The sequence below is a fragment of the Danio rerio genome, chromosome 18, assembly GCF_049306965.1.
Source record: "Danio rerio strain Tuebingen ecotype United States chromosome 18, GRCz12tu, whole genome shotgun sequence".
In the NCBI taxonomy this organism is placed as follows: domain Eukaryota; kingdom Metazoa; phylum Chordata; class Actinopteri; order Cypriniformes; family Danionidae; genus Danio; species Danio rerio.
In genome coordinates this window covers 5,415,001-5,430,332 of record NC_133193.1, presented here as the reverse complement: position 1 = coordinate 5,430,332, position 15,332 = coordinate 5,415,001, and positions in this window count along the sequence as shown.

The following is a 15,332-nucleotide window of genomic DNA, read 5'->3' as shown; positions in this document are numbered from 1 at the left end:
GTATGTATATATATATATATATATATATATATATATATATATATATATATATATATATATATATATATATATGCACACATTATATTTATTGACCTTCAACAGAAGGATTTCAAAGCCACTCAAATGCTCAGATATTCATTGAAGATTACCAAAACAAACACATTTTTTTCCGTGGATTAACTTGGATGGATTATTTATTCACTTTAAAAACAACAACATAGGCAAAATAAACATTGTAAATTTTGATTTCAAGCTGACTTTAATCTGATGATTTGTAAATAAAATGCTGATTCCATCAACGTCTCCTCATATCTTCACCTGCATCTCTCATGAGGTTTTCCTTCATTTAGTCTGAGAGTAAATTGAGATGTTCTTTTACAAGGAAGAGATTTAAAAGAGCAGGTTTGTGGGAGGCCACCGCGCTGTCCTCAATATTTGAACATTTGAACATTTAATCCCACTGAGCGCTTTATCGTCGGGACACTGCCGAAGCGATTTAATGCTGGAGCCACAGTTGTCAGCGTTGGGTAATCTGACATGATGGGCAGTATAAATAAAGCATCTGACATGATTACAGTTTTAATAGTGGATGAGCGTCCCTCAGAAAAAGCTCTCAGCACTTTTCAAATGTTGCGAAATAATCTCTGTGATCCGATGTCTCTTCTATTCATCCCAGACGCGCTGACAGACAGGACTAGGTGATTTCATTTTCGCTCTCAGACGTTTCTCTGCTGAAAAGCTTCCATATGATGGATTTATTATGGTATCTTTTTAGGTTAAATGTTTATGTTAAAGTTTATGTGGAATTTCCATTGGATGTTTGCAACTTGTTTCTAATTTGAAAAGCAAACGGAAATATATTTGTCTTACAACTAAAAGTACATTTACATTTAGTCATTTAGTAGACGCTTTTATCCAAAGCGACTTACAAATGAGGACAAGGAAGCAATTTACACAACTATAAGAGCAACAATGAATAAGTGATGTAGGCAAGTTTCAGGTCTGTAAAGTCTAAGAAGGAAAGTATTAGTATTTTATTCTCATTTATTTATTTATTTATTTATTTATTTTTTGAGTACAGTTAGTGGTATATCCATAGAGGCAATTGCAGATTAGGAAGTGAAGTAGAGACTAAATAGTTGAGTTTTTAGTCGTTTCTTGAAGACAGCGAGTGACTCTGCCGTTCTGATGCAGTTAGGGAGTTCATTCCACCAACTGGGCAGATTGAGCGTGAGCGTTCGGGAAAGTGATTTCTTCCCTCTTTGGGATGGAGCCACGAGGCGACGTTCATTCACTGAACGCAAGTTTCTGGAGGGCACATAGATCTGCAGAAGTGAGAGCAGATAAGAAGGGGCACAGCCAGAAATCGCTTTGTAAGCAAGCATCATAGCTTTGAATTTGATGTGAGCAGCAACTGGCAGCCAGTGCAAACGTATGAGCAGCGGAGTGACATGTGCTCGTTTAGGTTCATTGAAGACCACTCGTGCTGCTGCGTTCTGGAGCAGCTGAAGAGGCTTGATAGAGTTAGCTGGAAGCCCGGCTAGTAGAGAGTTGCAGTAATCCAGTCTGGAGAGAACAAGAGCTTAAACAAGGAGTTGAGCTGCATGTTCAGATAAGAAGGGTCGGATCTTTCTGATGTTATAGAGTGCGATTCTGCACGATCGAGCAGTTCTAGAAATGTGGTCAGAGAAGTTTAGTTGGTCATCAATCGTTACTCCAAGGCTTTTCACCATTTTGGATGCAGTAATGGTTGCCCCATCCATTTGGATTGAAAAGTTATGGTGTAGAGTCGAGTTGGCAGAAACTACAAGCATTTCCGTTTTCGCGAGGTTCAGCTGAAGACGATGATCTTTCATCCAGTGTGAAATGTCCAACAGGCAGGCTGAGATGAGAGCTGGAACCGAGGGATCATCAGGATGAAAAGAGAGGTATAGCTGGGTTTCATCAGCATAGCAGTGGTAGGAGAATCCATGTTTCTGGATGTGTTTGTGTTTATTATGTAAATGATCACAATAACATACCTGTTTAGGTGTTGTCACATTTTTTGAGAACCTGGGGGTTGTTTCATAAAAGTGGTTTAGAAAAGCGGGGATTAAAGTCAAAAGCCTGATTTCAGTGAGCCGAAATTGGTTCCATATTAGCAAGTTAAAGATCATTTAATCTAACTAATCTGAGTTGAGTTAAAATAATCTAGATAACTGAGCTCGTGCATGTTACTGTGGTGAAACCCTGAGGGTCGAGCATAGATCAAAGAGCATAGAATCACCAAGAGGCGACACTCTAGTGCGATTTGGGAAACAGACACTAGATTGCGCGGCAGCCATTTTGTAAAGAAAACTGCAATAAAACATCAGCATATTATAAGTCTGTAAAATAAACAATTAAAAGTGCTCATGATTGTGATTGTAAGTGTTGTATTGTCGTCTTTATAAATAAATACTTAAAGGAACAAATCAAATAAATTAATACTGCCTGTGATCAATCAATCAATAAATAAATAAATACATGAATACATAAAAAAAACAGTGCAAGTGATCAATCAATAAATAAATACTTAAAGGAACAAATAAATAAATAAACATTGCCTGTGATAAATAATTAAATAAATGAATAAATAAATAGTGCAAGTGATCATTAAATAAATAAATAAATAAATAGTGCTGTGGTCAATAAATAAATAAATAAATAAATAAATAAATAAATAAATATTACATGTGGTCAATAAATAAATAAATTAATTAATTAATAAATAAATAAATAAATAAATAAATAGTGCACATGATCAATAAACAAATAAATAAATAAATAGTGCATGTGATCAATAAATAAATAATGCATATGATCAATAAACAAATAAATAATGCATATGATCAATAAATAAAAAAACAAAGAAACAAATAAATATTACATGTGATAATTAATTAATTAAATAAATAAATAAATAAATAAATAAATAGTGCATATGATCAATAAATAGTTAAATAAATAGTGCATGTGATCATTAAAAAATAAATAAATAAATAAATAAATAGTGCATGTGATCATTAAATAAATAAGTAAATACATAGTGCATGTGATCATTAAATAAATAAATAAATAAATAAATAGTGCATTTGATCGTTAAATAAATAAATAAATAGTGTATGTGATAAATAAATGAATAAATAAATAAATAAATAAATAAATAAATAAATAAATAAAGATCATTGTTATTAATCAATATAAATATTTACTATTATTTACTATATCTGTAAACACATAAAAACAGTTCTCTTTATATTTCTATATACATATTTTTTTACAGCAAGCTTATTTTTTTACACATTAGTCATCAAAGTGTTATGATGATTATGACAGATCCAAAGGTGAACCTTTAAATCATCACATTTACCAGTTAAAAACAAGCTGTATTAAAGCAATTATTAAAAAAGTCCAAACACAGTGGCCAAAAAAAACAACAACACACACACACACACACACACACACACACACACACACACACACACACACACACACAACCAAAATGATTCTTTGATTTCATTGGACAGAGGAGCTCTAACAATGATGTGGACCATAGACGCCTGTGGCCTTTTACATTCTCTTTGAACAGAAAGAAAGGGCTGAAAATGGCAGCGAGTAAAGCTGCGTGATTATCTGCCACGGCACTTGTCTTGTCTCTGACATTAATCTCTGTGCCACTGATTGATCCTAATGAATCAACGCCACATGGTATCCATGTAAATGACGCACTGAAATTGAGCATTTAATTGCTTCATTTGCGATTATTGTTGGATTGAGAGTAATGACTTTCCATTTGCATGAATAGAGAGATGGGGTTATCAAACAAACAGAACAATCGTCACTGCTTTCTAAAAAAGAAATGGTGACAGATGAATTCTGGCTTGTCTGTCAGAGGGAGAATTTGCATCAATTAAAGGTGGCTTTCTCCAGCATGCAAAACACTCCATGCTTTCAGTCAAAGTTTGCACTGCTTTGAGTTTTGAATAACAAAATAACATCAATAACGCACAAATAGTAAATAGTAAAGGGCACCTTTGGTGAAAAATCTACTTTTCGAGCTGTTTGGACTGACGTGTGTAGGTGGGCGTTAATCTGATTTAACAGTATGGGGGGACAATAAATATCAAATTTCTTTCGAGCATTTTTTTTTGAAGGGGACACAAACAATACAGCCGAATTGTATTAATAAAGATATGTCCCAACAGTTAAAATGGTTTTATCATAATTATTATTATAGCATGGAGACTACATCATTATGATTATTCTCAAAGCCTGTGAAATCTGCTAAACAGCCACAACTCCGAAAACCGGGGTTGGTTGGGACATGTCCCCTCCCATCCAAGGGTTGTACCCCCCCCCCCCCCCCCCTAAAAAAATTAATTGTTAAAAATAAAAACTCTCAATTGTGAAAAATATATGTATATATAGCTAAAATAATTGATTTACGCCCGTGGGTATAGTGTATATTGGGGTGATATAAACACACTCAGTCCTTTTTCTTTTCAATTTCACAACATAAAAACGGTGGACCAATTGGAGCGGTTTTCAGACAGACTGAAACTTGACGTAGGAGTGTGGTCCCTCCGCCCACCAATATTGATTTAACATATTGATCACCATCCTCAGTTTGTTGTTTTTTCGTGCCTGCCATATTCAGCGTGTGAGTCAAAGCGATGTCACTAACCACCCTTGCTCTATTTTTAGATGTAAGGCTCATTTGGTTCAACACAAGATCAATATTCTCCACATTATCCCTCTAATCGGAATTATTGTTTGTACCTTTAGGTAGGTTTGCAAACATGTGTACTTTTCATTGCGTCTACCTTAAAGGGCACCTATGGTGAAAAATCTACTTTTCAAGCTGTTTGGACAGACATGTGTGTAAGTTTAGTGTATAAACCATCATATTGGGGTGATATAAACTCACACAGTCCTTTTTTTTTCAATTTAACAACATAAAAACGGTGGACCAATTGGAGCGGTTTTCAGACCGACCGCAACTTTGTGCGGTTTATTCATTAACTAATTTCGAGAGGATCACGTGCTTATAATTAACATAGCTGGCTCCTTGATAGCTCCGTAATCGACCCTATTAGATGATTACGGAAGCATTTTAAATAACCTGAGTTTTTCAATCCAGTTATCTTCGCCTTGAAGCTCCCCCCCTTTCCACTCCTACATCCTCCCACTTTTTTCTGATCGATCGACAGGGTGGCCCAGTGGGTAGCACTGTTGCCTCACAGCAAGAACACCGCCGGTCCAACCCATCGGGCCGGTTGGTGTTTCTGTCTGGAGTTCACATGTTCTCCCCGTGTTCGCGTGGGTTTTCCCCGGGTTTCCCGGTTTCCTCCCACCGTTCAAATAAATAAACCATAGCCAATCGACTAAAACAGATTATCACCCAATACAACCTTAGTTTACACTTCTCACGGTGACAAGCAGGGGAGTTCTCGAGACCTACCTGACCTCGAATTCCCCTCTCGCCCTTCTAACGGGAGGAAGCCCCGGACTCGAGGATATTACGAGCTCAGGGCTCTCCCCCGGGACAGCATGCCAAATACGCTTTATTGATTATCAGCTAAGTGTGAACTCTTGAAACGTAGGAGAGTGGTCCCCCCTGCCCACCAATATTGATTGACAGCCTCGCCTCTCGATCATATCCTCAGTTTCTTGATGCACGTCCGCCATTTTAAGCATGTGAGTTAAAGCGATATCACTAAAGGAACACCCTTGCTCTATTTTTTTAAGGAAAAGCTCATTGGGCTCACACAAGACCAATATTTTCCACATATATATTTCCTGTAATCGGATTTATTGCTTGTACCTTTTGCATGGCACCTTGCATTTTGGAGTTCTGGCCATGGGTTTCTGTCGGGGTTCATGCGGCGGAGCTTCGAATCAGTGGCTTGGCGGCCGCGGCGCCATTGTGTTTGCCCTGGTGGAGGTCTGTGTTTGAAGTTCTGGAATGCGTGGCGTGACGATTCAGGAGACTTCATGTTTCTGCCGCGTCACTGAGTGTCTGGTGTGCCGTGTTGCGGCACATTCGGTGCCTCAGTCAAAGTTAATTCAGTGTGTGTGGTTATTAGTCTCGGTGTACAAGCTCAGCACTTGTACACCGAGACTATACAAAGACACAAATGATTTTTTACTCTCTTCTTGGTCTGTGTCCAAGTCGTACATGTATGGCTGAATGCTCATCCTAGCTTAGCTTAGCTTCTCTCTCTCTGTCTGTCAGCTTGTCTGTTGCAAACACAGAGCGTGGGAGCTCTTGGCCCCTTGTTACGTTGGGCGGGAAGCCGAAACTGTGAAGCAACACGCCCCTAAAACAGCAAACTGTGTACATGGACCCAACATGACACTTTTGAACACATTATATTAAAAACATCTGAACTGTGTGTTGAACTGAACCTAAACTGGCACACTCAGAAGAACCATAATATTAATATTAAATCATAAAAAAGGGTAAACTATGTGCCCTTTAAACTTCAGCCGTTTGCATTTCTTGCGATCACAGAAGCTCCCTGTGATCTTGACTAGGTGCAGCTAGAAAAGTGCCATAGATATATACATTAGATGTCGCCTGGCCTATTGTTGTCTATTGGACGGAATATGTCAATAGCGCCGCCATCTTGCTACAGGGTAGCGTTCCTTTGAAATGAATGCGGGACCAAGGTACAGTGGAGGACTGTGGCCATCCAAAGCCAGAGATATACACATATATCTGTGATCGGGAGTTTTCCTGGATGTTAGTATGCAATTTTTTTTTTTCTAATTACGAAAATTATAATTTTACATCACTTTTCTACATTGATGGATCAGTGACCGTACGGGCATTCCTGACAAAGAGCTTGTGTTTGTGTGTATAGAAATGTACTATTCACCCTCCCTTTTAAATTTAATCTAATCATGTCCTGAAACACACCTCCTCTCCTGCTTTCACTTCTTATACTGACGGAGGGATCGATTCGTTTGTGAATGAATCCCCCGAACGACTCTTTTACTAACGTTAGCCGACAATAATTCAAGTTTCTGGCAGCGCAGCATCTCGTTGTCATATTTCTTTTGCATTGTTTGCTGATTTTATTCAACAAAACTAGCATAAGCCCTGTGTTTAGTGTGAGTTAGAGCTGCTTTGCCGTATGGTGAATGTAAGTGACTGTTATCCTCAATAACGTTACCTGATTAACACAAAAGTTCAGAACATACAAAAACAGAAAAAAAAAACTTAATATTACCTATGAAATGTTCTGCCTTTGTGCTTTGTTTTCTTTGTTTGCTCGTTACTACACCCATAGACAGCGCTAAAGTCCCGCATCTTCACGTAATAACACAGTCTTGACTAGTGCGGTTGAATGACATTTGTCCTGGGGGCACTGTACAAATATGGCGGCGCTATTGACGCATGCTCAGGGTCCCTATGCGATATCTAGTGTATATATCTATGGAAAAGTGCAAGCGCGTTGCCTCATGTGCAACCACACATATTTGGCCAGGATATTGGGGTGAAACACCTACTCTTTTTTTTGAAGGACATCCTGGGATTTTTAAAGACCACAGAAAGTCAGGACCTTGGTTTAACATCTCATCCGATAGACGGAAAGATTTAAAAAATCTAAAGTTCTGACCCAGATTTCTTTCCAGTCCTTATCTTTTTATAAAATAGTTAACAAAATATTAATGACGAATTAAGGCTTAAATAAATAAATACATCTTCACTAAAGAATCTGTAGACATTTGTACTGGAAAACTAGAATGAACAGAATACAAAAGCGCTGAGGAAGTAGCTGCAGCGATACTGTGTTTAACCTGAGCAACACTAAAAACCAAAGCTAATATACTGAGGATGTAGACTGAAAACATCCCTCTGGCTTTCTCCAAACCGTAAACCTGTCTAGAGGAAGGAGACGCTGTGCAGGAGGAGATATTGCTTCTCGACACCTCTGTGTGTTTCAGCCTTGACTACAAGCTGTTTCCACACCACAGAAGAGTCGTAAATCCAGCTCTGAGAAGATCACAACACTCAGCATTTGCAAAGTCGGAACATGAAGGAAACTGACTTAACCATTTACAGTGCATGCTCAATTCTTTTTCTACCGCTGATTTATTTTTTTTCTAGAACATTCCCGTTTGCAATGTAAAGGTTATTGCCAGTGGTGTAAAGTACCTATTTACAAATACTCAAATTACTATAATTGAGTAGTTATTCTCAGAAATTGTAATTTCAAATTTCTAATCAACCAATCACACGGCAGCAACTCAATGCAATTAGGCATATAGACATGGTCAAGATGATCTACCACAGTTCAAACCGAACATCAGAATGGCTAAGAAAGGTGATTTAAGTGAATTTGAAAGTGGCATGGTTGTTGGTGCCAGACAGGTAGGTCTGAGTATTTCAGAAACTGCTGATCTACTGGGATTTTCAGGCACAGCCATCTCTAGAGTTTACATAGAATGGTCAGAAAAAAGTAAAAATATCCAGTGAGTGGCAGTTATGTGGGTGCAAATGCCTTGTTCATGCAAGAGACGTCAGAATTTTGCATCAACAACATGAAAGCATTGATTCACCCTGCCTTGTATCAACGGTTCAGGCAGATGGTGGTGGCGTTATGGTGAGGGGGGACAATAGCCCCTTTCACACAAAGGTTGTATGTGTGAACAGGTCCTTTTTGAAAATACCGGTAAATTCGTTGTGGCTATTTTCCGGAAAGAGAAGTTGTAACATTACTGGCAATTTGCCGGAATGCTGCGCTGTGTGAATGCAGAAGGAAGATTCCCGTAATAAGCGCGTGCATGTCTAGAACGTGCTGACGTGATACGTCTGCTTTAGCCAATCACAACAGTCAGACGCATTTACGTCCGCGCGGTTTGTGAGAATAAAAGCCTTTGAATATTTTTCCAGACACATTTAGCTGCTCGAAGTTAGTCAGATCACGTTTATATGTTCTTCTTAATGCCAACTGTGTAAATAATCATCGATGAGATGCTTATGATAAGCCGTTGTTTGTTTACCTTCAAGCTTTGCGTGTGCCTGTAAAACAGCCTGTGAGCGCCAGCACGCACATATTATGAACATCTCGACATGCGAAAGTGATCCTGCGAAAGTTGTTCACAATATTGATCATCCACAGAGTTTGTAATTTAGTCAGATGTTTACAAATACAAGCGCAGCTGTTTAAAGCTCATGTGTGGTGAATGATGTCAGAATTTACCGGTATTTTGGAATGGATGTGTGAATGCTCTTTTCCGGAAAATTTCCGTAACGTCCTTGCCTGTGTGAACAGCGCTTTTTTGAAAATACCGGTAAAGTCGTTCCGGAAATTTTCCAGATATTTACCGGTATCACTGTGTGAAAGGGGCTACTGTCTTGGCACTCTTTGGGCCCATTAGAACCAATTGATCATCGTGTCAACGCCACAGCCTACCTGAGTATTGTTGCTGACCATATCCATCACTTTATGACCACAGTGTACACATCTTCTAATGGCTACTTCCAGCAGGATAACACACCATGTCATAAAGCGTGAATCATCTCAGACTGGTTTGAACATGACAATGAGTTCACTGTACTCAAATGGCCTCCACAGTCACAAGAGCTCAATCCAATAGAGCACCTTTGTGATATGGTGGAATGGGATTTTCGCATCATGGATGTGCAGCCGACAAATCTGCAGCAACTGTGTGATGCTATCATGCCACAAAGGATTAGTATATATATATATATATATATATATATATATATATATATATATATATATATATATATATGCAATATCACACGAGTTGCAGTGCAATATGGCTGTATATCCGCACTGGTGGGAGGTGTGCGTTGCCTTAGTGCACCCCCCAGTGCAGATATACAGCCATATCTCACTGCTACGAGTGTGATATTGCGTTTATACAACAGTTTGACGGCATAATAGTGTATGTAAAAACAAAATCAAACATGGAGAGTCTCAAAAACCCTTTTGTATGAGGAACTACTTTCTTCCGCCTTGGATTCACATCATAAGCTTACAGTTAAACAGCTGAGCAAGCATCTTTTAAACTTTAGATCTGCAGTGTCTGCTTTTTGCTGGTTGTATGTGGGCGGAGTAATACACAAAGGGTAAAGAGGCTTTACGGGTGCTGATATTACTTAAATATATCACGGCTATCAACCAATCAGTTTCAAGAACCACAGAGAACTCATTCATTAATTTTCTTGTCGGCTTAGTCCCCTTTATTAATCCGGGGTCGCCACAGCGGCATGAACCACCAACTTATCCAGCAAGTTTTTACGCACAGATGCCCTTCGAGCCACAACCCATCTCTGGGAAACATCCACACACACTCATACACAACGGAAAATTTTAGCCTACCCAATTCACCTGTACCGCATGTTTTTGGACTGTGGGGGAAACCGGAGCACCCGGAGGAAACCCACGCGAAGGCAGGGAGAACATACAGACTGACTGCCACACAGAAACGCCAACTGAGCCGAAGTTCGACCCAGCAACCTTCTTGCTGTGAGGCGACAGCACTACCTACTGCGCCACTGCCTCGCTCTCCAGACAGAACTGTTGTATATATATATATATATATATATATATATATATATATATATATATATATATATATATATATATATATATATATATATATATATTCAGAAATGTATTATATAAAAGTAAGGGTTTTGCAACACTCTAAATTGCTTTAATATAATGCCTGCTTTATGAATAAAAGTAACAGTTTCTTATATTCCCATGAAAGAAATAATGAATGAATAAACAAATAAATTACTTTATTAGATAACAAACAAATGAACCTTTTTTTTTTGATGACAGTGTTCATTACAGCCTCAGATCTTAAGCCAACAGCTAAATCACATCTTTATAAGTGCATTTTAAAACCTGTGTTTATTCCTGTGTAAAAACACTTAATCTCTTAAAGAGTTTACAAAAAAAAAAAAAAAAAAAAAACCCAGTTGTAATTCCAGAAGCTTTTGCATCATGACAGAATTGAGGTGGCTTTTGTGGGCTGATATAAATCAAACTTTCAGAGCTCATGTGTTTCAATAAGCTGCGGTGGCACTGAGGGTCAACAGCAGTGATTCAACACTGGATAACACCAATAAAGAAACAAATCTATACTTTAATCTGACGTGCCAAACAGAATCCCCTTTCAAACCCGTGCTTGAGATTGTTTCCGAAGTTTCCAAAGGGGTTGAAGAAGAGGAAATGAGAATTATTGATCAAAATATATACGTTTTCAACAGACTATGTTGTTTTCTTTGTGAAGCAGGCCCTTTTTTCTGTTAATTGTTTTGGCAACTTGTGCGGCCTCCTTTGCCAATAAAATCACCTTGGAATTGAAAACTGAATTGAAGTTAAATAGACTGCTGGAATTCTATCTGCACCGCAGCGACAAAAGGGGATTATAGAGGTTTTGGCAGGAGCCGAGCGGGCGCTAGTATGCATACTTGCTCTAGAACACAACTGGGAGGAGTTCAATTAGTTCAGCCCAAATGCAAATCCAAGTTAAAGGTCTTGTCTGGATGAAACCTGAAAACAATGGAGATTTTCCACACCTCCTTCCATTTAATTCCCTCCAGGCCTCTAATCTCATCAAATCCCTTTCAAAAGAGCCAAATGTACAAACTCCCATTTGAAATCTCTTGGCATCCCAAAGCCATTCTGGTGTTTGGACCATTTTATATAGAGTAATAGTTATAACAAAATCCATGATGTATTAGATCAGCACCTTCCTGTTAAAAGTTAGACGTGGAAAATACAAATCAAAGTTTGGATTATTACCATGTTTTTACTTTTTAAAAAATTGTTTTATACCTTTTAATTGGCTGAGCCATTTGATGCCTATATAATTTAAAACTGATGATGCTCAAAAAAGTGCAAATTAAAGAAAAATTGATATATTTATTTCGGAAAAAATGCCTAAATATATATTTAATTGTGCATCTATTTATCTGTCTGTCTGTACATTCATCCATCCAATCATCCATATAACATCGATCCATCCATTGATCCTTTTTATCGGTTGGTTGGTTGGTTGGTTGGCTTGGTTGGTTCATTATCTCAGTCTGTATTTCAATCAATCTATCTATCTATCATTGGTCAATCAATCAATCAATCAATCAATCAATCAATCAATCAATCAATCAATCAATCAATCAATCAATCAATCAATCAATCAGCCTGTCTGTCTGTCTGTCTATCTTGGTTTGGTTGGTTGGTAGGTCGGTTGGATGGTTGGTTGGTTGGCTGGTAAGTTGGTTGGTTGATCATTATTTCTGTTTGTATATCAATCATTCAATCAATCGATCCATCCACCCATCCATCCATCCATCATAATGGCATCCTTTATTTAGTCAAGAAGCATTAAAAATTTATGAAAATTGGTCTTAATGCTTTTGAGGTAAGTAAATTGAATAATGAAATGTAAAATAAAACTGTACAACTACAAAAAAATTGATGTTTAAGTTGCAAACTTGCTTGAAATTCTCAATCTATCCATCCAGCTATACAGGTTGAGATCTGTTTTTCCAATCACACGTTTGTGAAAAATTCATTGGAGTTATGATATTGGGGAATCAATAAATCATTAAACTACACGTTAGTAAAGACAAAAAAAATAAATAAATAAAAATGTGACCATGTTGGCTAACAATGCTTCTGGGAGACCTCTTATTCACTGGTTTACATTTTGGCCAAGTTGGATTTGGTCCACATGATTTATTTAATCCTTCATAAGACCCTTTATAAAACCTTAGTGTTACTAGTGAATTATGAACTTTCATGACTTAAAAAAATAAGTCAATTATATTGCAATTAATGTCAATGTTGTTCTAACATAGCTTAGACAACTGGTTCTCAACTGGTTTGCCCATTGGACCCACATTTTTATATGGTCATCAAGCCGCGACCCAAATTTTCAGGAACTATAATATAATTTTAGGATTTATAATTAATTTGTACCTATTTGTTAACATTCACAAGTAGTGACAGATTAATCATAAGAAAATCACCAAGACTTACAAATAAACAATATTTTATTGCTGTCATTTACCAAAATGGATCAAATTATAGAAATATTACAAAGTAAAAACGACAAACACTGTGAACAGGGCTTAGGACAAGGAAAGGTTCATTTACCACGAACTAAACTAAACTAAACTTAATAAAACATAAACATTGATCCTGTTGCACAAAACAAACCAGCAAATTACAGTAAAATGATTAAAATAATCATAATCATTTTTACATCTAATATGACAGCAATTATAAACATCTGTTTCACTTAACTAATTTGGGAAGCTAATGGGACTGAGGATGTGCTTTCCTTCTGATAAGAGTCTGGGGTGATGGTAGACAGTGCTTCCTGAAAATTGTGCTCTAAATGTAACCTCCGCCGGTCCAACGCCACCCAACCTGCTCTAAGCTGGGATCGAACCAATGACCTTCAGCATGGGAGTCGGTTGCTCTAGCCAGGAGGCTAAAGACCATGGCCTCTAGCTTCTGTCGCTAGAGCAACTTTAGAGGTCAGAGGAGTGAGTTTTACCTGCACAGCAATTACTAGCTGGCCTCCGTTGCTATGTCCAACCTATTCCTTTGCTTTGACTTAAACTGCACCAAGGAGGAAAAGCCACTTTTACACAAAAACATAGTGCTGAATGGTAGGCTGGGTTTGATTGCACGAGTGACATGGGACGGATACTCAGAAAACACTTCATGGCACCAAAATTGGGAGAGGCTTACTTCACTGAATTTCTTTTTCAGAGTCTTATCACATGACAGCACCACCAGCTGATTCTCTTCGTTGCTTGGCACGTGACGCTTTCCACCTTGATTCTAAAAGGATTGCTTATCCATGGATCATCATCGTGTTTCTCGGAAAAGTAGTCATTAAAGCGGACTTGCAGTTTGCGTAGATGTTCCGTAATAGTTTTCTTTAGTACAAATTTTCCCGCGGTATCCAACTGTTGTGTTTCATTGCAAATGTTGGAAAACATGTCTAGTCTGTCTTTGTAAACATGTTTTGTCTACAGTTCAATCTTCGAATGCAGCAACTTTTCACATGTCAAAAGGTATGGTTGTTGCGCGCGAATTTCAAAATAAAAGTCAGGTAAAAGCAAAATAAGTTAAAAATGTAACTTTTGTGGCGAGGCAGTGGCGCAGTAGGTTGTGCTGTCGCCTCACAGCAAGAAGGTTGCTGGGTCGCTGGTTCGAACCTCGGCTCAGTTGGCGTTTCTGTGTGGAGTTTGCATGTTCTCCCTGCCTTTGCATGGGTTTCCTCCGGTTTCCCCCACAGTCCAAAGACATGCGGTACAGGTGAATTGGGTGGGCTAAATTGTCTGTAGTGTATGCATGTGTGTGTGAATGTTTGTGTGGATGTTTCCCAGAGATGGGTTGCGGCTAGAGGGGCATCCGCTACCTGAAAACTTGCTGGATAAGTTGGCGGTTCATTCCGCTGTGGCGACCCCGGATTAATAAAGGGACTAAGCCGACAAGAAAATGAATGAATGAATGTAACTTTTGTTGTTTTTTTGACCACACACTCCGCTACCCAATTGAAAATGTTCCCAACAGTTAAGGAAAATATGTTTTCCTTTGATACTCATGGTAGTTAGGACAGGATAATATTTAGTCAATATATAGTTCTGTGAAAATCTGGAATCTATTGATACAAACAAATCAACATACTGAGAAAATCACCTAGTATAAAAATTAAATTCAAAACAATGTACAGTACATTATTAATAAAATGAGTTTTGATATATGTACAGTAGGGAGTTAACATAATGTCATCATGTAAACTGATCTTTACTTAATATTGTAATGTTTTTTCTGGCATAAAATAAACAATGTATATTTTTGACCCATACACTGTACCTTTGGCTATTTTAAAATTATAACTTGTCAACATCAGACAAAAAAGACAGGTTTTGTGGTCCAGTGTCATATATATATATATATATATATATATATATATATATATATATATATATATATATATATATATATAAATATTTCATGACCCAATAAAGGGTGAAATATTGCGGTTACTGTATCTATGCAAATTAAAATGAGCACCAGTTTATTAAAACCACCAATGTTAGTTCTGTGCAAATTAAATGTGTTACTTGAAATATTATGCATTTTTTAGGCTGGCTTAAAGTCTCTTTTTTCCTAGAAGAGATTGGGAATACACAGGCCAGATTGTTTAGCCTTCAGCCAGCTGTTATTTTGGTGAGTTACTTTGCCACAAGGGCCTTATTTTTTTAACTTTAAACCATCGTAATTTACCGTCAA